At 39.6% G+C, this 23,307-nt stretch overlaps 1 long non-coding RNA gene and 1 pseudogene across 5 annotated transcripts in view; both read right to left on the bottom strand.

Moving 5' to 3' along the window:
• The window catches only part of LOC143648801 (uncharacterized), an 82,368-nt gene that overhangs the window by 40,965 nt on the left and 18,096 nt on the right, over positions 1-23,307 (bottom strand). The window lies entirely within an intron of this gene.
• LOC143684850 (lactoylglutathione lyase pseudogene) lies at positions 21,361-22,485 on the bottom strand (annotated as a pseudogene).

Here is a 23,307-nt window from a genome sequence, read left to right as displayed (position 1 = left end):
GTCCCAGGTGAGTGCTGGTCTGGGCAAAGGAGAACCTCCTCTCCCCTTTCTCCCAGAGAGGAGCTCCAGGGGCCTAATCAAAGGTGTCTCCTGAGGGGAATATCAAGGTGCCTCCTTTTGCCCTCCATATTCCCTCTGGATGTCACTAGCACTAACCTGCATAATTAATCTACAAATTCCTTCTCTCAACGGTGCTCTACTTCTAAAATTTTCATTTCTAACTCTTTCTACATTGTGTTGTTTTTTGTGTTTCTTTCTCTAATGGATGCTGTGAAGATAGATACAAATTCAGGTTAACCAGAAATTTGTAAGAGTTAGCCTTTGACAAGTCCTTTAGCATTTTTCCTCCTGCAGAGGAGCAAGTAAAGTAGCAAGAACCTGGATTTTTCTAGTCAAAAGAAGAAATTAGCAGCAAGATGGAAGGGAATGGGGAGGACTCTGCTGTCTGCCCTTGCTTCCCTAGGTCCTTACCTGAGGGACCAATTTACCTGCCTCTTAGGCTTCCCTCATCATCCCAAGCCTCCTCCCTACTGACCGCAGTTGCTCAGAGCTTGTATGTGTATTGTCACATGCCAGCCTCGTCCACCAGGAAGAGTACTTTGTGGGTATTTTGAATTCTGTATTTTAAAACATGGGTGGTCATCCACTAAAAACCTTTGGAAGTGCCTTGGAATATCAAAAATGTGGTTCCTGTGTTTCCTTCCACTAGTTAAACACTAGCACAAGGCATTTCTAGCTATTCTAGACAGTTGAGGCCTTAACCCTGGATCATCTGGGTGGCAGTGTACAAGCGCACTTGGCCCTGTGGACATGTTGAGTGTCCCATCTCAATCCTGCAGTCCAGGTGAGGAAGCTGCTCAACACTCAAATCCTGGCACTGTGTCGGCACCAGGTTGTCTTCTCTGCCTCTCTTCCTTCCGGCACCTCCATGGTGATAATTACACGCTGGCTTAATCCTATTTGAAGTGGAGTCGAGCCGACTCCAGAATCTGAATCTTCATATTCTCATAGTTCACCCCTAGAAGGCCAGCACACCTTAAAGGATGAATAATGGTAAACTCATGACTCTCTCCTTATAATCTGGATGTACTACTTTTAAACTTCCCAGTTCTATGAAAGGCATGTGTGTGTGTGCGCATGCATGTGTAGTGTTCATGAAGGGGTTGGTGTCTGAAATCACATAATGGTGTGCATGTTTGGCAAGTGCTGTGTGTGTCACAAGGCATGGGAGAGGAGGCTGAGAGTGTGAGAAGGAAGCTACCTGGGTAGAGTAGCATGCATGGTGTGTGGGGACATTTGAAGGCATATACAGAGGAAGATTGTGTGATTGACAAGCTGTGCAGGTGGGAGAAAAGGGGTCATGTGGGAAATGTTATTTATTTTGGTGGAAAGTGCAGAATAAAGAGGCACTAAACCAGGAAGGAACTTGGTGCTTCAAACTTTCTAGAGCCCATATGCTTGCATCAGCATGGGGGGAGGAGCCCCTCGACCAGGGTCTAACGTGGACTTTGATGATCCCCCCCAAAATAAGATCATACAAGCAGTAACACAGATAAGCTGATGGAATTAAAAGAAGACATTTGCAACACAATTTTAAAGTTGGCCTGTGCCTACATCACATTATGAGTTAATTTTTTATTAAATTTAAAACATATTTTAAGTGATTACTACAATTATAAGAAGGGATTTGTGTGTATGTGATTAAAAATAGTAGCTTCGTAAAAGTAAAAAAGAAAAATCTTCCACAACTTCTGGATTTCAAATGTTAGGCTCAGTATTACTCCTTCTCATCTTGGAAATTAAACATTAACAAGAAGACAAGCAACAGAACTGGAAAAAAAAATCCATCTTTGATGAAGTTAGGCTTCGTTTTCCATCCCAAATTGCAATGTATGTGATGGGGTTGCTTTCTTTCTGAGAAGAGAGCCAGAAAATACGGGCAATGTTGCCTGTATTCGCAGATCTCAGCAAAGCCAGCAGAGGGCACTGTTCCAAGATAAATGGCGCATCCCGAAGGAGAAAACTAATAATCCTTCAGGGAACCACAAGAATAGATGGTTGATATTGTCTGATTAATATTTTCTTTTTTTCTGGGACGCCATGTCCACTTTCAATCTGTAGATAGAACTAAGTCTTGTTTGATTTCCAGAAGTGTTTCTTGAATTGTATCTAAATATATTTACTGTTCCATTATTTCAGGTCTTTTCTTTCAAGACATCAATTACCTGTGTGTTGGATTTCTTTTATATACCTTTCATAACCTTTATTTTCTCTCGAACTCTTTTAATTCTCATTTCCATTTGATTTTTTGCTTCTTTTTTCAATGTCCTTTGTGTTTCAGGAAGGCATATTCTCTTTGGTGCTGCTTCCACTGTGGACTTCACTACTAGGAAGGCTTTATTTTTACTACATTTTTTTCACATCTATGTCCACTTTTTTCACGTACATTCCTGAGCTCTTGCATCTCTGCTGAGACTTTGTGATGTGATTGCTTGGTTTTGTCGTTGTATTTTTTAATGTTCATAGCATTGTTTGGTTGCAATTTTTATGAACACCATGATAATGTGGTCTTTATTACCACCTTTTCCTCCTTTTATCTTGGAATATCTTCATAGAAGCTGATTGTTTAATCAAATGAGTTTTTAGATTAGCCATTTATAGAGAGATTGTATGGGAAGAGGACATGGGTTGTGTTTGAGATGAACAGAAGGAAAAAAACCTTGATGACACAGAGTTGTGTTTGATGTTCAAGAACTTGATGACAGAAGCCATTAAGATGATCACCCAACTAACTTCTGATTCCAAACCTAATGATCCATCCCTGATCATGTCTAGGCTCTATGTCATAGTCATTTTGGAAAAAAAATTACCCTTGTTGTTCTACTGCAAATTAATTAATTGTCATTTTGAATAACTATGGAGTTTTGCTGTTTGAAATAAAAGTTATGAAAAATTATCTTGGAAAATAAGATGTCTATTGTAAATATATACATAAACATACATACATAATAGATATCTATATGAGATCTGTAGTGTCAAATGCTAGTGGAAGAACAAAGATACAGCATGACTCAAGAGTCCAGCTTGGAGATTCTTCTGGAAGGAAAAGGATGAGTGTGGGGCCAGTGTGACCACAGGGCAGGAAAAGAGTGTATGGCCACAATCTAGATCTGTGCTGTTCAATTGATACCACTAGTCACATGTGGCTATTTAAATTTTATTAATTAAAATGAAATGAAGAATTTAGTTTCTCGGTTAGACTAGCCATATTTCAAGTGTGCAACAGCCACCTGTAGCTAGTGGTTACAAATTGAACAGTGCAGCTATATAAAACATTTCTATCATTGCAGAAAGTTCTATTGGACAGTGCTGATCTATGGGACTGATAATTAGGGCCAAAATTAAATTACAGAAGCGGTGACTAATGATTATAATGAGGAAGGATGTACTTGAGTGAGTCAGTCATCTTATATCTGACTGATGTTCTGTATTGGCAAAGCTTGACTCCAGATTTAAGGCTGAGATTACCTTCCCTTAACTGACATCTCTGTCTCATCCCACAGTTAAAGTACACTAAGGGCATATTTGCTACAACAGACTGGGCCACTATTTTTGTTTTGCTTTGATCCACTTTGTTTCCATTTATAACTACGTAATCATGGATTTGCATCATATTCCTATATTGTATACAAAACGCAAGTGTCTGCTTAGCTCCCTCCTCCACAACTCCACCTAAAACAAATAACAAAAAAGGATTCAATTTTGTTTTCATTTTTACATCTTTTATTGTATAGTATAACATATATACAAAGCAAACAAATAAAAAAGCAATAGTTTTACAAAGCACTCCTCAACAACTAGTTATAGGACAGATCCCAGAGTATGTCATGGGTTACCATATGATCCTCTCATATGTTTCCTTCTAGCTGCTCCAGAATATAGGCTAGAGGGCTTAAATATTTTTTATCATCACAATCGACTTTTTTTCCTTCTTTTTTTGTGAAAAACAACATATATACAAAACAGCTGTAATTTCAAAGCACAGCACCACAATCAGTTATAAAACATATTTCAGAGTTTGACACAGGTTGCAATTTCACAATTTTCAGTTTTTACTTCTAGTTGCTCTAAAATACTGGAGACTAAAAGAGATATCAATTTATTGATTCATCATTCATAGTCATTTGTTAAATCCTATCTTCTCTGCATAACTCCACCATCACCTTTGATCTTTCCATCCCTCTCTTTAGGGTTGTTTGGGCTATGGCAATTCTAAATTTTTCATATTGGAAGGGTTTGTCACCAATATGGGGTAGGGAGATGGAACTATCTGATGTTCTGGAAAGGCAGGGCTAGGTTTCAGGACTTATCTGGACCAGGGACCCATCTAGAGGTTGTAGGGAAAGTTACTCTAGTGCCTGTGGAATCTAATATATTGCCCTAAGTGGTCTTTAGGATTGGCAGGAATGGTCCTGGTAGGGGTTTGGCAGGTTATGATAGATAGCAAGTTCTACCTGAAGCTTGCATAAGAGCAACCTCCAGAGTACTCTGGACTCTTATTTGAACTCTCTCTGCCACTGATACTTTATTTATTACACTTCTTTTCCCCCTTTTGGTCAGGATGGAATTGTTGATCCCACAGTGTCAGGTCTGGATTCATCCCTGGGAGTCATCTCCCACATCACCAGGGAGACTTTTACCCATGGATGTCATGTCCCATGTAGAGGGGAGGGCAATGATTTCACTTGCAGAGTTGGGCTTAGAGAGAGTGAGGCCACATCTGAGCAACAAAAGAGGTCCTCCAGAAGTAACTCTTAGGCATGCCTATAGGTAGTCTAAGCTTCTCTGTTACCTACATAAGCTTCACAGGAGTAAGCCTCATGATCGAGGGCATGGCCTATTGATTTGGGTGTCCCTAAAGTTTGACACAGTATCAGGGGATTCCCGGATGGTGAGGTTTAATAGTTTCATAGTCTTTCTCCCATCCCTCAGGGGACTTTGCCAATATTTTTTGATTATCTACTTAATATACTCTAGGATGTATCCAGGCATTACAATAATCTATACGGGATTAAAGGACCTCTTTCTTATTCTGTGCTCCCTGTGTTTCAATTGTTCAAATGAGCTATGCAGATAGGTTGAATTAGATTTTGCATGTGCTGGTTTTAAAGGAAGTATGCCGCCTAGAAAAGCCACGTTTTAATCAAAATCCCATTTCATAAAGGTAGAATAATCCCTATTCAATACTGTATGTTTGAAACTGTAATCAGATCATCTCCCTGGATGATGTGATTTAGTCAAGAGTGGTTGTTAGGCTGGATTAGGTGATGACATGTCCCCGCCCATTTGGATGGGTCTTGATTGGTTTACTGGAGTCCTATAAAAGAGGAAACATTTTGGAGAATGGGAGATTCAGAGAGAGCAGAGAATGCTACAGCACCACGAAGCAGAGAGTTCACCAGCCAGAGACCTTTGGAGATGAAGAAGGAAAACGCCTCCCAGGAAGCGTCATGAAACTGGAAGCCAGGAGATAAAGCTAGCAGATGACGCCGTGTTCGCCATGTGCCCTTCCAGCCGAGAGAGAAGCCCTGACTGTGTTTGCCATGTGCCTTCTCACTTGAGAGAGAAACTCTGAACTTCATCGGCCTTCTTGAACCAAAGTATCTTTCCCTGGATGGATGCCTTAGATTGGGCATTTCTACAGATTTGTTTTTTCTTTTTTTTCTTTTTTTTAACATGGGCAGGCACTGGGAATCGAACCCAGGTCCTCTGGCATGGCAGGCGAGCATTCTTGCCTGCTGAGCCACCATGGCCCGCCCCAGACTTGTTTTAATTGGGATATTTTCTTGTCCGTAAAACTGTAAACTGGCAACTCATTAAACTCCCCCCTTTAAAAGCCATTCCATTTCTGGTATATTGCATTCTGGCAGCTAGTGAACTAGAACAATAAAGAAAATTTCAGTGGCAGACCAAATAAACCTTTCTTCCATTGGTCTCAAAGAGTATGTGTGGTTCTAAAATATGGACATTGTCTTCCTTACCCCTATGAATTACTTTAATCCCAACCTGTTCGACTTCATTCTTATCTCTAAATATCAGGTTATATATATAAAACAGTGTCTCAAAATCCAGAAATAATTTTAACCACTCCAGACTTAATGTGTCTGCTCTAAAAGCTTACAGTCTAGGCTTCCGTTTTCCTATAAGCATTTTCTAAAGGTGACCATACCATTCTTGTTCTGGCTTATTTTGTCTCATCAAATGTCCCACATATTCATTAACATCTTTGCATGCCTCACAACTTTGTTCTTTTTGAGCAGCACAACCTTCATTCACAAGTAACCATCACCAAATTACTTCTCTATCAGTGTATCCTTCAGCCACCTGCACTCATTGGGTGCATGTATAGGGCCTAAAGTCCACAGTCCATCAGCATTCTCAATTTTAGATAATTTCATTGTTCCCAAGTGAAAGAAAACCAAGAAACACACCCTCGCCAAATAGGAAATCTGAACCTCCTCTTAACTCTTGTCCCTCCCACCATTATTTACCTCTGCTGTTGCTGAGCTAGTGCTGATGGTTTCCTTTTGAACATAGCTGCTCATAGCATGCAATAGCAGTTTCCCCCTGTACCCTGAACTTAAACACTCTTTGTACAAGAATCATATCTTTGACATAATTCTTGCGAAAGCTAATTCATATTTCTAGTGTTAATTAGTGGGACATATAGGTCTATAAAACCCCTTTCAATCTTGTTCATCTTCAATATGGTAATATCACTTATAGACCCACTAGAGAACCACCTTCACTCCTATCTATTTTCTTAATTAGAGTTCAACTTCATAAGCTAACAGTTCAGCCCTCTCTAGCTTCTACGTATTTCTAAGTCCCCCTATATTCTGTATTATAAGCCTCTGATTATACTTTTATGCTGGACATAGAAGTGGAATCATACAGTATCTATGCTTTTGTGTCTGGCTAATTTCACTCAGCATTATGTCCTCAAGGTTCATCCATCTTGTCATGTGCTTCAGGATGTCATTTCATCTTACTGCTGCATAATATTCCATCATATGTATATACTACATTTTGTTGATCCACTTCTCTGTTGATGGGCATTTGGTTTGTTTCCATCTTTTGGCGACTGAATAATGCTCCTATGAACATCAGTGTGCAAACGTCTGTTTGTGTTGTTGCTTTAGCTCTTCTGAGTCTTTGATCCACTTTGAGTTAATTTTTGTGTAGGGTATAAGATAGGGGTCCTCTTTCATTCTTTTGGCTATTGATATCCAGTTCTTCCATGCCCGATTATTGAAAAGACTATTTTGTCCTAGTTCAGAGGATTTGGGGACCTTGTCAAAAATCTATTGATCATAGATTTGGTGGTCTATTTCTGCACTTTCAATTCCATTCCATTGGTCAATACTTCTATCTTTGTGCCAGTACCATGCTGTTTTGACCACTGTGGCTTTAAGGAGGTTTAAAGCCAGGGAGTGTTAATCTTCCCACTTCATTCTTCTTTTTTTAGGATGCTTTTAGCTATTTGGGGTCTCTTTCCCTTCCAGATGAATTTGGTGGTTAGCTTTTCCAAATCTGCCAAGTACGTTGTTGGAATTTTGATTGGTACTGTGTTGAATCTGTAGATCAATTTGGGAGAATTGACATCATAACTATATTTAGCCTTCCTATCCATGAGCAGGGAATGTCTTTCCACCTATTTAGATCTCCTTTGATTTCTTTAAGCAATGTTATGTAGTTATCTGTATACATGTCCCTTATGTCCCTAGTTGAATTCACTCCTAAGTACTTGATTCTTTTAATTGCGATTTTGAATGGAATTTTTTCCTTAACTGACTCCTCAGCTAGGTCATTGCTTGTGTATAGAAATATTACTGGTTTTTGCACATTAATTTCATAGCCCACCACCTTGCTGAATTTGTTGATTAGCTCAAGTAACTTTGCTGTAGATTTCTCAGGATCTTCCAAGTATAGTATCATATCATCTGCAACTAATGAGAATTTTACTTCTTCCTTTCCAATTTGGATATCTTTTATTTCTTTGTCCTTCCTGATTGCTCTAGCTAGAATTTCTAGCACAATGTTGATTAATAGTGGTGACAGTGGGCATCCTTGTCTTGTTCCTGTCTTAGGGGGAAAGCTTTCAGTCTCTCTCCATTGAGTACAATGCCAGCTATCAGTTTTTCATATATTCCCCTTATCATATTGAGGTAGTTACCTTTGATTCATATCTTTTGTAGTGTTTTTATCAGAAAAGGATGCTGATTTTGCTGAATGCTTTTTCAGCATCAATCAAGATGATCATGCAATTTTTCCCTTTCAATCTGTTAATGCGCTGTAGTACATTAATTGATTTGCTTGTGTGGAACCATCCTTGCATTCCTGGTATAAACCCCACTTGGTCATGGTGTATAATTATTTTAACGTATTGTTGGATTTGATTTTGCTAATATTTTGTCGAGAATTTTTGAATCTATGTTCATTAGGAAGATTGGTCTGTAGTTTTCCTTTCTTATACCCTCTTTATCCAGTTTTGGTATTAAAATGATATTAGCATCATAAAATGAGTTAGGTAGAGTTCCTTTTTCCTCAATTTTTTGGAAAAGTTTGTGCAGGATTGGTATTAGTTCTTTTTTGGAATGTTTGATAAAATTCCCCTGTGAAGCCATCTGGCCCTGGGCTTTTCTTTGTAGGAAAATTTTTGATGACTGATTGAATCTCATTGTTTGTGATTGGTTTGTTGAGATCTTCTATTTCTTCCTGAGTCAGTGTAGCTTGTTTGTGTGTCTCCAGGAATTTATCCATTTCATCTAAGTTGTCTAGTTTGTTGGCATATAGTTGTTCATAGTATCCTCTTACAATTTCTTTTATTTCTTCAGGGTCTGTGGTAATGCACTCCTTCTCATTTCTGATTTTATTTGCATCTTCTCTCTTTTTTACTTTGTCAGTCTTGCTAGTGGCCCATCAATTTTGTTGATTTTCTCAAAGAACCAACATTTGATTTTATTGATTCTATTGTTCTATTTTTCTCCCATTCACCTCTGCTTTAATCTTTGTTATTTGTCTTCTTCTATTTGGTTTGGTGTTAGTTTGCTGTTCTTTCACAAGTTCCTCCAGGTGTGCTGTTAAGTCCCCAATTTTTGCTCTTTCTTGTTTTTTAACATAGGTATTTAGGACAATTAATTTCCTTCTCAGCACAGCTTTTGCTGCATCCCATAAGTTCTGATAAGTTGTATTCTCATTTTCATTCATCTCCAGATAGCTATTGATTTCTCTAGCAATTTCTTCTTTCACCCACCGGTTCTTTAAGAGTCTGTTATTTAATCTCCATATATTTGTGAATGTTCTCATTCTTTGGTGGTTACTGAAATCCAGCTTCATCCCATTGTGATTAGAGAAAGTGCTTTGAATAATTTCAGTGTTTTTAAATTTGTAAAGACCTGCTTTGTGCCCCAGCATATGATCTATCTTGGAGAATGTTCCATCAGCACTAGAGAAGAATGTTTATCCTTGTGCTTTGGGGTGCAATGACCTATATATGTCTGTTAGGTCTAATTCATATATCAAGTTATTTAACTTGTCTATTTCCTTGTTGATCTTCTGTCTGGTTGTTCTATTTACAGAAGACTGTGGTGTATTGAAGTCTCTTACTATTATTGTTGAAACATCTATCGCTCCTTCCCTTCAGTTTTGCCAATGTCCATCTCATATTCTTTGGAGCTCCTTGATTGGGAGCATAAACATTTATGATTGTTATAGCTTCTTGGTGAATTGACCCTTTAATTAGCATATAGTGTCCTTATGATGTCTTTACATTTAAAGTCTATTTTGTCCAATATTAGTATAGCTACTCCTACTTTCTTTTGGTTACAATTTGCATGGAAAATATTTTTCCATCCTTTCACTTTCAATCTATTTGTATCCTTGTGTCTAAGATGAGTCTCTTGTAATCAACATATAGCTGGATTATGTTTCTTAATCTATTCTGCCAATCTTTATCTTTTAATTGGTAAATTTAGTCCATTAGCATTGAATGTTAATATTGAAAAGGCATTTCTTGAATACACTATCTTACCTTTTTTATTTTATTTGTCAGATCTATATATTCTTTTCCCTCTTTCTCTTTGTATTATTTAAATTACCTTTAGTGGTATTCTTAATTCTGTGCCTTCCTCCAGACCTCCCTCTCCTGTGTTTTCTTTTTTCAGCCAGCAGAACTCCTTTAGTATTTCTTGTAGGGCCAGTCTCCTGTTGACTAAATTCTTTCAGGACTTCTCTGCCTGTGAAAACTTTAATCTCTCCCTCAGTTTTGAAGGAAAATTTGGCTCGGTACAGAATTCTTGGCTGGAAGTCTTTCTCTTTCAGGATCTTGAATATATCATACCACTGCCTTCTCACCTCCAGGGTGCTAGTTGAGTAGTCTGAACTCAGTCTTACTTAGTTTCCCTTGTATGTAGTAGATTGTTTTACTCTTCCTGCTTTCAGGATTTTCTGCTTCTCTTCAACATTTGACAGACTGGTTAGTGGGTGCCTTGGAGAAGGCCTGTTTGGATTTATTCTGTTTGGAGTTCATTGGGCTTCTTTGATTTGTTTATTTATGTCCTTTATAAGGGTTGGGAAGTTTCCCCCCATTATATCCTCAACTACTCTTCCTAGCCCTTCATTCCTCTCTTCTCCTTCTGGGACACAAATGATTCTTATATTTGTGCACTTTGTTCTGTCTATCATTTCCCTGAGATCCAATTCAGTTGTTTCCCTCTTTTTTGCCATTTGTTCATTTGAGTCTTCAGTTATCCTATCCACTATATCACTTATTCTTTCTTCTGTCTCTTCAAATCTGGTGTTGTGTGCCTCTAGTATGTTCTTTATTTGCTCAACAGAGTCTTTAATCTCCATGATATCTGCTATTTTTCTATTTAGCCTTTCAAATTCGTCTTTATGATATTCTACTATCTTCTTGATCTCCTTTAGGTCATTCACTATCCCACTTATTTTATTAAGTAGAGTTATATGAACCTTTTTGATTAATTGTTCCATAGTCTGTGTCTTCTCTGATGTTTTAATTTAGTCATTAGGAAGGGCTATATCTGTCTTCATTGTGATATGCTTAGTGATCTTCTGCTGTCTTTGTGGCATGTAAATATCTTGATTGATTTACTTTGGGAGTTGATTTCTTTCAGTAGTCTAAGGTCTTGTATTTGCCGGATGGTTGTACAGCAGGGAGTAGGGTACAGGGTGGGGCACTCAGTGCAGTGATTTGTTTCAGGGTAGGTATAGGTGCAGGTTGGGATGTTACACTGATGCTTGTGAATATGTGTGCCCAATGACCAGAGAGGATGTAGCTGTGTGGGTGTACTGGTCTGGGATGTGTGACCCTGGTGTGCGCTGGCCTAAGCATGGGCCCATTGTGCACATGCGTAGAGCTGTGGCAGCAGGTTGGTGTTATGCCTTTATGGATTGGGGGCAGATATAACTTGGCTGTGCAGGTCAGCACTTTCTTAGAGCTGGGAAGTATGGCTGAGGGCCATGCACATGCACAGTTCTAGAACTGCTGTAAAGTGTGGTTCCCAGAGCTGAATGACATGATTGGAGGCCTGTGCACATTTGGGGGCCTAGGAGTGCTGTAAACTGATACGCAGAGCTGGGGGGGTGAGGCTGTGCAACACTATGGGCAGGGGGACAGGGGTAGCTTGGGTATGGAGGTTAGTGCCTGCAGATTCTGTATGCTGACAACAGCCTGCAGGGAACAGGGAGGGGGAGGTAGTGCTCTGGAGGGGTTCAGGGGAGGTGGGTTGGGCTGCACTTGGAGTGGGCGTGTGGAGCAGGTATGTGCACTGGGGGCTGGTGGGGTGGGGGCACCTGAAGCGCAGGGAATGGGAACAGGTGACGTTGTTTGGGTGCGTGGGATGTGGGGTGAGTCGCCAGTCATGGGGCTATGCTGGTGAGGGTAGCGCACCCAAGGAATGTGGCTTGGCTTACTCGTTAGTCCCTAGCTCCCATCCATGCACTCCCGCAGGCCCCGTGCCTCCCTGCCAGGCTCCAGCTTTCTGCCTCTCTGTTCCTCAGCCTCTGCAACAAGGGCTCCCCTATGTGGTGCAGAAGGCTCTCCCAGGTCAGCTGCCCCCCTGAATCACCACCTCAGTCACCCTCCTGTTCTTCTTTATTCCATGGAGCAGGGCTAATCTCGAGCTACTCTATTTGCCCATCTTCCCAGAAGTCCAAAAGGATCCAATTTGATATCAACCTACTCACTTAGCAAATATCCTGGTGTGAAACTGAGGTGGAAAATGTAAATTTTGTTTCCCAAATTAGTCACCATTGTTATGATCATATGGCCATTTGAACATCTCCCCAGACTGGGTACATTTTTAGAGTTTAAATATATAGTGTGTGGTTATGTACAAGCCCCCTAAATGTAAGTCTATCATCTTTTCTGGTGGGCAGCTGAAGAAATAGACATCTCTTTTACTACAGGAGAAAAAATGAGCTGTGTGGGTCTTTTTTTCTTTCTTAATTTGTATTGCCATAACATATATACAATGTAAAGTTTAATATTTTAACCACTTATTAGTGTACAACTTAATGATATTAATTATATTCACAATGTGGTCCTACCATCAGCATCATCCAGTACCAAAAGTTTTTCATCACCCTTGTTTTGGTTTATTAAAGCTGACAGAATGCAATATATCAGAAATGGAATGCCTTTACAAAAGGAATTTATTAAGTTATAAGTTTACAGTTCTAAGGCCATGAAAATGTCCAAATTAAGGCACCAATAAGAGGTTACATTCACTTAAGAAAAGCTGATGGATATGGAACACATTTGTCAGCTGGGAAGGTACATGACTGGCATCTGGTAATCCCTTGTTCCTGGGCTCCATTGCTTTCAGCTCTTGTTTCTTGTGTTCGTCACTTGGCTTCTCCAGGGCTGGGTTTCATCTCCTGGCTTTCCCTGACTCTCTCCAGGTTCTGGCTTGCTTTGCTCTCATGGGAAAGCACATGGCAATGTCTGCTGGGCTCTGCATTTCCAAACATCTCCTGCTTGCTCTGTCAGCTCTCTAAGAATCTCCAAACATTAGTGTTTCTGTCAGCTCTGAAGCAACTCCAAGCATCTGCATCTGAGGTTTCTCCAAAATATTTCCCCTTTAAAAGGACTCTAGTAAACTAATCAAGATGCACCTTGAATGGGTGGAGTCACATCTCCATGTAATCAAAAGGCCACACCACATTAGTGTGTCACATCTCCATGGAAGTAATCCAACCAAAAGGTCACACCCACAACTGGGTGTGTCACACTTCCATGGAAACAATCCAATGAGTTTTCCACCCTCAACAATAGGTCTGGCCCCACAAGATTGGATCAAGATTAAAACATGGCTTTTCTGGGGTACTTAATAGTTTCAAACTGGCGCAAACCCAAATAGAAGCTCTGTACTCATTAAACAATAACTACCCATTTCTTCTTCTAACCTGGACCTGATAACATGTAATCTACTTTCTGTCTCCATTAATTTGCTTATTCTAGGCATTTCACATAAGTGAGATTAAAGCTATTTGTCCTTTTGGGTTTGGCTTATTTTACTCATGATGATGTCTTCAAGGTTCACCCATGCTGCCACGTGTATTAGAAGGCCATATCTTTTTACAGCTGAATAATGTATGTATACCACATTTTGTTTATCCATTCATAGTGTCTATTAGACACTAGGGTTGCATCTATCTTTTGTCTATTGTGAATAATGCCACTATGAACATCAGTGTGCAAATATCTGTTTGAGTCACAATTTTCAATTCTTTTAGTTATATACCTAAGAGAGGAATCCAGGTATGGCTGAGGAACTGAGAAACTATTTTCCACTACAGCTGCACTATTTATTTTTTAGAAGAGTTTTAAATGGCTTTATTTAACACAAATACAACTCTCAAATAAGTTGTCTATTTATTTTCCTCACAGAGTAGCCAGGCATTGGGACTGGTGACTCTGATGGCCAGCTAGGCTGCTCTTTCCACAATGGCTTTTCAGTTCTTGGAAGAAATGTGAGCAATCTCAGCACAGTCAGATTTGTTGCACACCAGCAGTACTTCCAGCTCCTTGACATTATGGACCTGGAACTCTCAGAAGCCACTGGACAGCATGTGCTCATTTACTTGTTTTAATTTGCTAGGCTGCTGAAAGCAGTTACCATAAGATGGATTGCTTTTAACAATGGGAACTTAATAGCCTTCAAGCATACAGTTTTAAGGCTGTGAGAATGTTCAAATTAAGGCATCATCAAGACAATGCTTTCTTCCCAAAGACTGGCTGCCAGCAATCCTGTCTTCTCTTTCACATGGCAAGGCACATGGTGGTGTCTGCTGGTCTCTCCCTTCTCTTCCATGTTTTGTTGCTTTCATCTTTCTGCTTTCAGGGCTTTCTCTTTGTATTCATCCTGTTTAAAAAGGATTCCAATAAGAAGAGTAAGATCCACCCTGGTCCATACCTGTATTAGCTAGAGTTCTCTAGACAAGCAGAATCAGCAAGAAGTATCTGTAGAATAAAATTTATAAAAGTGTTTCACATAAACATGGGAGTGTAAAGTCCAAGGTCTGTAGGGCAGGCTGCAAGCTGGTAACTCCAATGAAGTTCCACTATGAACTCTCAGGAGAGGCTGGCTGGGCAACCATGGGAATGTAAGGGTCCAAGGTCCATAGGGCAGGCTGTGAAGTTGATGACTCCAATGAAGTGTTTAGATGAACTCCACAGGAGAGGCTGGCTGGCTGAAGCAGGAAGAGAGACTGTCTCTTCTGAATCCTCCTTAAAAGCCCTCCAATGATTAGATTAAGTGTCACTCATTGCAGAAGACAGTCCCCTTAGCTGATTACAAATGCAACCAGCTGTGGATACAGCTGACATATGATTTAAGTCCATGAAATGTCCTCATAGCAACAGACAGGCCAGCACTTGCCCAACCAGACAAATGGGCACCACCACCTGGCCAAGTTGACACATGAACCTGACCATGACAACACCTTAACTGAAGTAACCTCATGAAAACCTACTAAAATAGGATTACACACACAGGACCAGATTGGCTTTAAGAATATGATTTTATGGGCTACATACAGTCCTAAAGCACTGCATTTGTTGCTCCTATAACCAACACTGCATATCAAGACTGGGCCCTTAAATCTCTGCACCTTTTTGTCAATTATTCTGCGTTTTTGCCAGTTATACTTAATTTTGACTTATTGGTCTGACTGGTAACAAATGAACATCTTGATTCTCTTATTTACTATCTTGGGTTTTACAAGGGTCTGAGGGAAGCAGTGATGGCAGGTAGGCAATGACTGCCACCTCTGGAAGGGGTGAGGGAGACAGAAGGGATGGCTGCAACATTTTATATTGTGTGTGAGAATTCTTGAGAGATGGTTTTGTCCAGACCAATTAAGTTTAAAATGGATTTTTCTTGAAGGCTTTATACAATTCAAAACTGATCTTGACAAAGAATTCTGGGTTTTCTACCAACCAGTTAGAGTGGGGCTATCATATGAGTATAGTTTAGGATTCAGCCAGCCAGGTAGTTTCAAAATTATGCAGTCCTTCCTGAAAATGTAGAGCTGTGTTCCAGTAGCCATGTTTCTTGATGAAGATTGAGCAATGATATAGCTTTCACAATGAAACTCTATGAATGTGAAAACCTTGGGTCGGATGCTCCTTTTATCTACCATATCAACAAAAGAGTAGAACATATGGAATAAAAATAAATAATAGGGGGAAAAATGTTAAAATAAATTTAGTTTGAAATGCTAGTGGTAAATGAAAGCGAGGGGTAAGGGGTATGGTATGTATAACTTTTTTTTCTCTATTATCGTTTTATTTCTTTTTCTGTTGTCTTTTTATTTCTTTTTCTAAATAGATGCAAATGTTCTAAGAAATGATGAATATGCAACTATGTGATGATATTAAGAATTACTGATTATATATGTGGAATGGAATGATATCTTATTGTTTTGTTTGTTGTTAATTTTTTTAATTAATAAAAATATGCAGTTCTTGTCATATTTTTAATTAAGAGGTGCATATTTTTTATTTTGTGCACAAAGTGAAATGGGCATTAGTCTTGCTATTATACTATTTCAGTTTCATAGAAATATGGCTCTATTGTACTGTACTTTATGGGAGACTGTTCTAGTTTGCTAGCTGCTGGAATGCAATATACCAGAAACAATGGCTTTTAAAAGGGGGAATTTAATAAGTTGCAAGTTTACAGAAACAGAATGGCTTTTAAAAAGAGGAATTCAATAAGTTGCAAGTTTATAGCTCTATGGCTATGAAAATGTCCCAATTAAAGCAAGGCTATAAAAATATCCAAACTAAGGCACCATCAGGAGGTTACCTTCACTCAAGAAAGGCCAATGAAATTGAGGGTTTCTCTCTCAACTGGAAAGGCACATAGCGACCATGGTGATATCTGCTAGCTTTCTCTCCAGGCTTCTTGTTTCATGAGGCTCCCCTAAGGGTGTTTTCCTTCTTCACCTCCAAAGGTCTCTGGCTCTGTGGGCTGTTGTGGCTCTGATGCTCTGCCATTCTGAAGGTTTCTCCAAAATGCTTCCTCTTTTAAAGGATTCCAGTAAAGTAATCAAGACCCACCTGGAATGGGTGGAGTCACATCTCCCTCTAATCCAAGGCTAATAACCACAATTGGGTGAGTTGCATCTCTGTGGAGATAACCTAATCAAATTTCCAACATACAGTACTGAATAGGGATTAAAAGAAATGGCCGCTTCCAAAAGATTGGCTCAGGATTAAAACATAGTTTTCTAGGGTAAATCCTGTCAAACTGGCACAAAGACTTACACTATTTTCTAGAGTAGTTTTTGAATAGAGGTGATTTTCTCCTTTAGCTGACATTCAAACTGAACCCTGGTGTAAGACTGTTCTCCAAAGATAATACTACACTTGATTCCTGACACTTTCCTTTCAAAATGAGTACATTCAAGCTAATGCAGTATAAGGTATATTCCTGGCCTAACCAGAGTTTCAGATTCAGTAGATTATGCATGGGAAAGAAATCTGCCTTCAAAACAGGCTTCAAGATAATTCAGTGTAGATGGTTGTGCTGGTCTGAAACTGTTATGTACTCCAGAAAAGCCATGTTCTTTTTTTCAAAGAGAAAGAGTTTATTACTAGGTGCATAGTAGGAGAGCAGACGGTCCAGCAGCCCAAAATTGGTCTGCCCAAAGTGCAGTAATTTGGGTAGTTTTATTAGGGTAGAGTTTAGGATAATGAACACAGTAGCCCCAGATGATGTAATTAGATGTGATTTAATTATTAAGTATGCACAGATTGATTACATGCTTAATCACAGAACGTGTGTAAGAAAATGGAGGAATGAGGTATAGGTGACTTGTAGGTTAAAGTCTAAGCTGCTGTGCATGTCAGGCAGGCCCATTTTGGTTAGAACCAGTCTCAGTTATCAAGATAAGTTTAGATTTGGGGTGGATTATTTCTGGGCTGACCCAAGTCCCTTTATTAATAAACATTAAGGCTGTCTTTAGCAATTACAAGACTCTGAAGTTGAAAAACTGGATAATTGGGTACAAATGAAGGTTAGTAACAAGGTATTTACAATCACAGAGGCAGAAGATAAGAGCTATACAATCATTATCAGAGATCAAGGTAGCGGGATTACAATTTAGAAATTTCAGCAATTTCCCTCTGTCTACTCCAATATATCAGAAAGCAAAAAGGAATTATCTATATAATGATTCAGTAATCAAAATCATCCCTTAAATTCTAACTTCTTGGTTACAATTCCTCCTTCTCATTTGATAATTGTCTCTCAATCTTGAGAAATATCTGGGTCATGACTTTCTAATTGCTCAAGGCTGAAATGGGGCATTGTTATTAAGGGACAACGGGATGAAATGATGAAATCGGCTGTTACTCTTGGAGAGTCCAGTATCTCTGGGTTTCAGAGGTTCTCTGGCATTGGAACAATCTGGAGGTTTCAAGTCTCTGAAAAATAAACTTAATAAATAAAATTGTATAGAGTACAGGATATCTTTCAGGGTTTCCAGGAGCACTGTTGGTTGGGATTTGCCATATTGTTGCAGTTTGCAACATCTGGCTGAAACTTTCTTAAGAGTAACTTCCAGAATGACCTCTCAAAAAGAGAAAGAGATTTGAAATCTCTTAGATTCCATGTCTCTACCCCCTTTTGGTCAGTTCATCCATGATGCCAGGGCCAGGCTTATTCTTGGAACTTATATCTCATGATGCCAGGGCTACTTATGTCCAGTAATGCCAGGGCCAGTTATATTTCACGCTGCCAGGGCCAGGTTTACACCCCTGGAAATTATGTCTGATGTAGTGGGGAAGCTCAGAGTTTGATTTAGAGAGAGACCGCATTTGAGCAACAGCAGAGATTTTCTGGAGATGCCTCTTAGGCACTAATCTTAAGTAGGTTCAGTTTACAATTACAGAAATTGTTTCATAATGGCAAACCTCAAATTTGAGACCTTGTCTTATTAAATTATGAGCTTTAAAAAAACACAAATACTTCTGAGAGGGACAAATAAAGGATTGAATATATTATCTCATCCCATGTCTACCTTTTTGCAGAACAATTCTAATTGTAATATCTTTAATTTTAATGGTAGTATTTTCATTTTAAATCACATTGAGGCCAGATTATATTACAGAAATAAAACCTTCTTTTTATAGACTCATAACCAAAATCTTTTCAATTTTCAGTGCAGCCCAAATCTTCCCTTTTACAGGAATTTCCATAATTAGTAACCAGTTAGCAACATTTGACCAATATGAATGCAGGAACACACCAATTAATAGCTAGACTGAACACACCAGCTAACAACCAGGCATTAAACATTTAACACACTGATTAACAATTAAATAAGCATGAACTCTTACTATACCAAGGTAATACACTGGCTAGCATTTAAATAGGCTTACTTAATTTCATTAAATACCAATTAATTGTTGGATTACTCATTTTTGAGGAGTATACTTAACATCAAATTGAGGTCAGGGCCTCAAACCCTGTACAGAACACACACCAAACCAATCAATTACCAATTAAACAGACATAAAACATTTAATGTACCAATTTGACAATTAACCAATATCTAGGTAATACATGGGCTAACACTTAAATAGGCCTACTTAATTTCATTAAACACCAGTTAATTGTTGGATTAGGTCAGGATTTCAAACCTTGTATGGTATAGTATACCCAAATCAGAAGGTATAGAGGTCAGAGGAAAGGGGATTGTTCTGGAAGTATGACCCAGGCCTAGGTCAAGGGGGCTGAAATCACTTATTTATTCCCTGATCCACTTTTACCCTGATGATGCACTCACCCAGTTAGATGATCCAGACATGGAACTGGAAATAGTTTCTCTCTTTGAAGCTTTTCAAGGTACCAAAAGTCTCTGGACTGCCAGCAGTATAGAGTAACCCCAGTTGCCAAGCCTCTAGACTAAATTCAGTCCAGTGGCTGCAAAGGCTTTGTTTCATGGCTTAACTGCACTAATGGAACTCCAGGGATTCAGGCGTTCATCCTGGAGGGTCCCCAAATTGTTACCAGACAAAGGCTGTGGATTCTTTTGCCCAACACACTCAATAACCAATTCTTGAGACACCGGGGTTTCAAACAAAGAAAGAGTGTATTACTAGGTGTGTAGTAGGAGACCAGATGGCCCAACAGCCCAAAATCTGTCTTCAAGCCATGTTCTTTTAATCCAGTCTTGCAGGGACAGATCTATTGTTGGGTGGGAACTTTTGATTAGGTAGGTTGCTTCCATGGAAATGTGACCCCGCCCATTCAAGGTGGGTCTTAACACACTTACTAGAGTCCTTTAAGAGGGAGACATTTTGGAGAAAGCACAGAAGCTTGGAGACAGAAGATGGTCTGAGAGATGCTAAACTAAGAGAAGAAATACAGAGTTTGCCCTGGAGAAGCCAAGAGAGGACCCGCAGGTGCTTAGAGAGAGAAATGCCTCAGAGACTTTTAAGAGAAGACACACAGGGTACAGAGAAAGCCACTGGAATCAGAAGCTGAAAGCAACAAGCCAGGGGCAAGGACCAGCAGATACCAGCCAGGTGCCTTTCCAACTTGCAGAAGTGTTCCAGATGCCAGCGGCCTTTTTTCAGAGTTCAGATATCGTCTTGTTGATGCCTTAATTTGGGCATTTTCATGGCCTTAGAACTGTACATTTGTAACTTAATAAATCCCTTTTGAAAAAGCCAATCCATTTCTGGTATAGTGCATTCCAGTAGTTTTAGCAAACTGAAACATGATCTACAGACGCCACGCTTAGAGAGATTTAGAGGGCATCAGAGAACCAGGCTGCACTTTTCCATGCCATGCCTTACCTACATGACTCAAGAAACCATTTAATACATGTGTAAAAGGATGTGGTTGGGTTATATCAATGTATTCAATTCCTCCATTCATCAGAATCATCCATTAAGCTTTGGAGCCTTACAGATCTCGAGGCCCTTCTGAATGCCAATGGAATTAAAACCTTTTACTTAGCAAAAGGAGTGTTTACTCCCAGAGCACCACAGATAGGTGAGATAACCTCCAATTTACTACAAATTCCAGCAGGTTATGACCTATGAATCTACTTCCTTTTCATCTCTCCCTAAACCATTGGGGACTTTTTAGTTTCTAATTCTGGTGGTACTGGTAATGTGTGGTGGGAAAAGGCTGAGGATTAAGCTCAACAGTCCTTGAAGTTGCCCCTGCAGGAGGATACTGAAGAGCATGAGGCCACCCAAAGGGAGGTGGCTCAGGGAGGGCTCTGGCTCTGGGGGAGAACTTGGGCACCCATTAGCCCATCACTGTTTGCTAGTTGCTCTATTTGGCCACACTGTGGTACAGACAGTGTTCAGAGATGGAGGCAAAAAAGCCTCCTTCTTACTCCAGCCTGGGTATACAAACCACCTGCACTCAGAAAAGGGTACCTTTGGCTTGTCTAGGTTTACACAGCTGATGAGGGGAAGAGCCAGGACTGGATCCAAGTCTCCTGATTCCCTGCCTGAGTGGTCATTTTAGTGTCCTCTTTCCCCTCTCTTTGCAGCTGAGATCTTCAGGAATGGCCACAAAACCCTGGTAGAAGCCTTCATAATTCCATTGAGTCCATTATCAGTTAACTGAGCTAAGGCAGATCTTCCTAAGCCCAGTGCTAGGTCCTCTAGAAGAGGTGGTATGTTATCATCATCTCACCCTCTTACCAACCTGTGCAGTCACAGCAAGACTCCCTCCTCCAGTTGTATCACTTCTTCTTTTTTTTTTTTTTAAGTACACATGAGGTTTAATTTTTGTTCAGTGTTTTCAGTGCTTTTCATTGAGAAAAGTTATTTCCGAGGAATGAAACCCCAGAAGATATCCATAACAAAAACATGTTAAATGTTTCTTTGAAAATGAAGATTCAAAGGCAGGCTTGAAAAGATGTCTTATTTAGAAGACAGATGAAGGCCAATGCAGTGTCAGAAGGGAACTGTTCTAATTATTACTTTACAAAGTAAAGTAACATAACTTATATTCAAGGGCATAAGATAAAGTACTACTTTAAAGCTAGTACAGTTAGGTGAAATAGGAAGAGGAAATGGACTTAAGTATAATTTGAATTGGGATAAGGATCCATCAGTCCTCAATGTTTCTGTTACATGATTATCTTGAATCACATTGTTTCCTTTTTTCTACAGTGTCTTTATTGAAATCATAAAGAACTATTCTCATAGAACTAAATAACAGCCATCATTTGGTTAGGATTCAAAATTTCAATCCAGTAGCTATCAGGATCTTGAATAAATACGAGGCCTTTCATTTTACCATCATCAGGTTTCTTCACAAATTTGACTCCCAATTCCTCAAATCGTTTACAAGCACCGTACACATCAGGAACAGCAATTCCAATGTGACCAAATCCTTGAGGGTCAGAATTGCCATTGTGGTAACTCTGAGTTGAGTCATCTTCAGTACCCCAATTGTGTGTCAGCTCAAGTGTAGCTTTTCTAGAGAATACCCATGCTACTTTCTCATCTTTATCTTTGGGGATGTCATTTTTATCCTCATAAGCCAAGAAATAGAGTGAAAATTTCATAGCAGGAAAATCTAATTTTTGAATTAGCGTCATTCCAAGTATTCTAGTATAAAAATCTAATGACTTTTTAGGATCTTTAATTCGTAACATGGTCTGCTGCAATAGGAAATCCTTGGTGCTGGGGTCCGCATTGGAGCAGCAATTGAGGGCTGCCTCGTCAGTAAGGCCACCGGCGGCGGGCTGTGGTTCTGCCATAGCTGCACACTGCTGTATCCCCAAAAAGCCGAGACGGGAACCAAGACACTCCCGACACCCTTCCTGACCCTCGCGGTGGCCTTTAGGAACCTCCAGTTGTATCACTTCTAGCCTCTACTCATTCCTCTCCTCATTTGCAAAAGATACGAGAAATACTGATCCCATACATCTCCCAGAAGAGGATCAGATAAGGTAATATATGCAAAATCCAACTGTTACACATGAGAGCTTGGTTATGGGGAGCTTGGTTATAATTCATTTAAAGTAGATCAAGCAGATTATTTTCTCTTTGATCAGGTATCAAAAGTCAGCTTAAAAAGGCACTTGGTCAATGGACCTTCACTCTTCTTAGACAATACTTTGAGCCTCTTTTTTGTAGTCTATAATGTGGGGGATAATAAACCTTTCTCATAGTTAATAGATCCCAACTATTAGGTCTTGACACAGAAACAGGTAGCAAGTATTAATGGCTCTTGCTCATTATTTTCACATAAACTAAAGGGGAAATTATTCAGAATCAAGTCAGCACAGCATTTTGAAGGTGGGAAGAAGACATCTTGAAGCCACATGATCCTTTTAGCGCATGAACCAATAGCCATGTCTGGCACAACAGAATCATACAGGTAGTTAAGATGTTGCCCCAGACACAAGTGATTTCTCTTACTGGGGACCAACTGGGACCCAAATAAGGTTTACCTTAACTCAAAAGATCAAACATTAGGGATGCAAGAAACTGCATCATCCAAGAAATTATTCCCCCAGGGATCTATGTTATCCTATCAAATTTGGAGGTAACAGCTGCCAGTCAGTGTTTCTGTAGCTCAGATCTTTCTGGCCTTGAAATTCTTCAAACAGTCCAGGTCCAGCCACTTATGCCAGAGGGAAAGTAAATTGTGTGCAATAGATATGTCACACTGCTGCCCAAATGGAAGACTCAGGCCTCATCTGGAAGCAGGAATTGAAACCTCATGGCCATTG

The sequence above is a fragment of the Tamandua tetradactyla genome, chromosome 1, assembly GCF_023851605.1.
Source record: "Tamandua tetradactyla isolate mTamTet1 chromosome 1, mTamTet1.pri, whole genome shotgun sequence".
Taxonomy (NCBI): Eukaryota; Metazoa; Chordata; class Mammalia; order Pilosa; family Myrmecophagidae; genus Tamandua; species Tamandua tetradactyla.
Note: the sequence above shows the minus strand (reverse complement) of the source record. Positions and strands in the feature narration are given on the sequence as shown.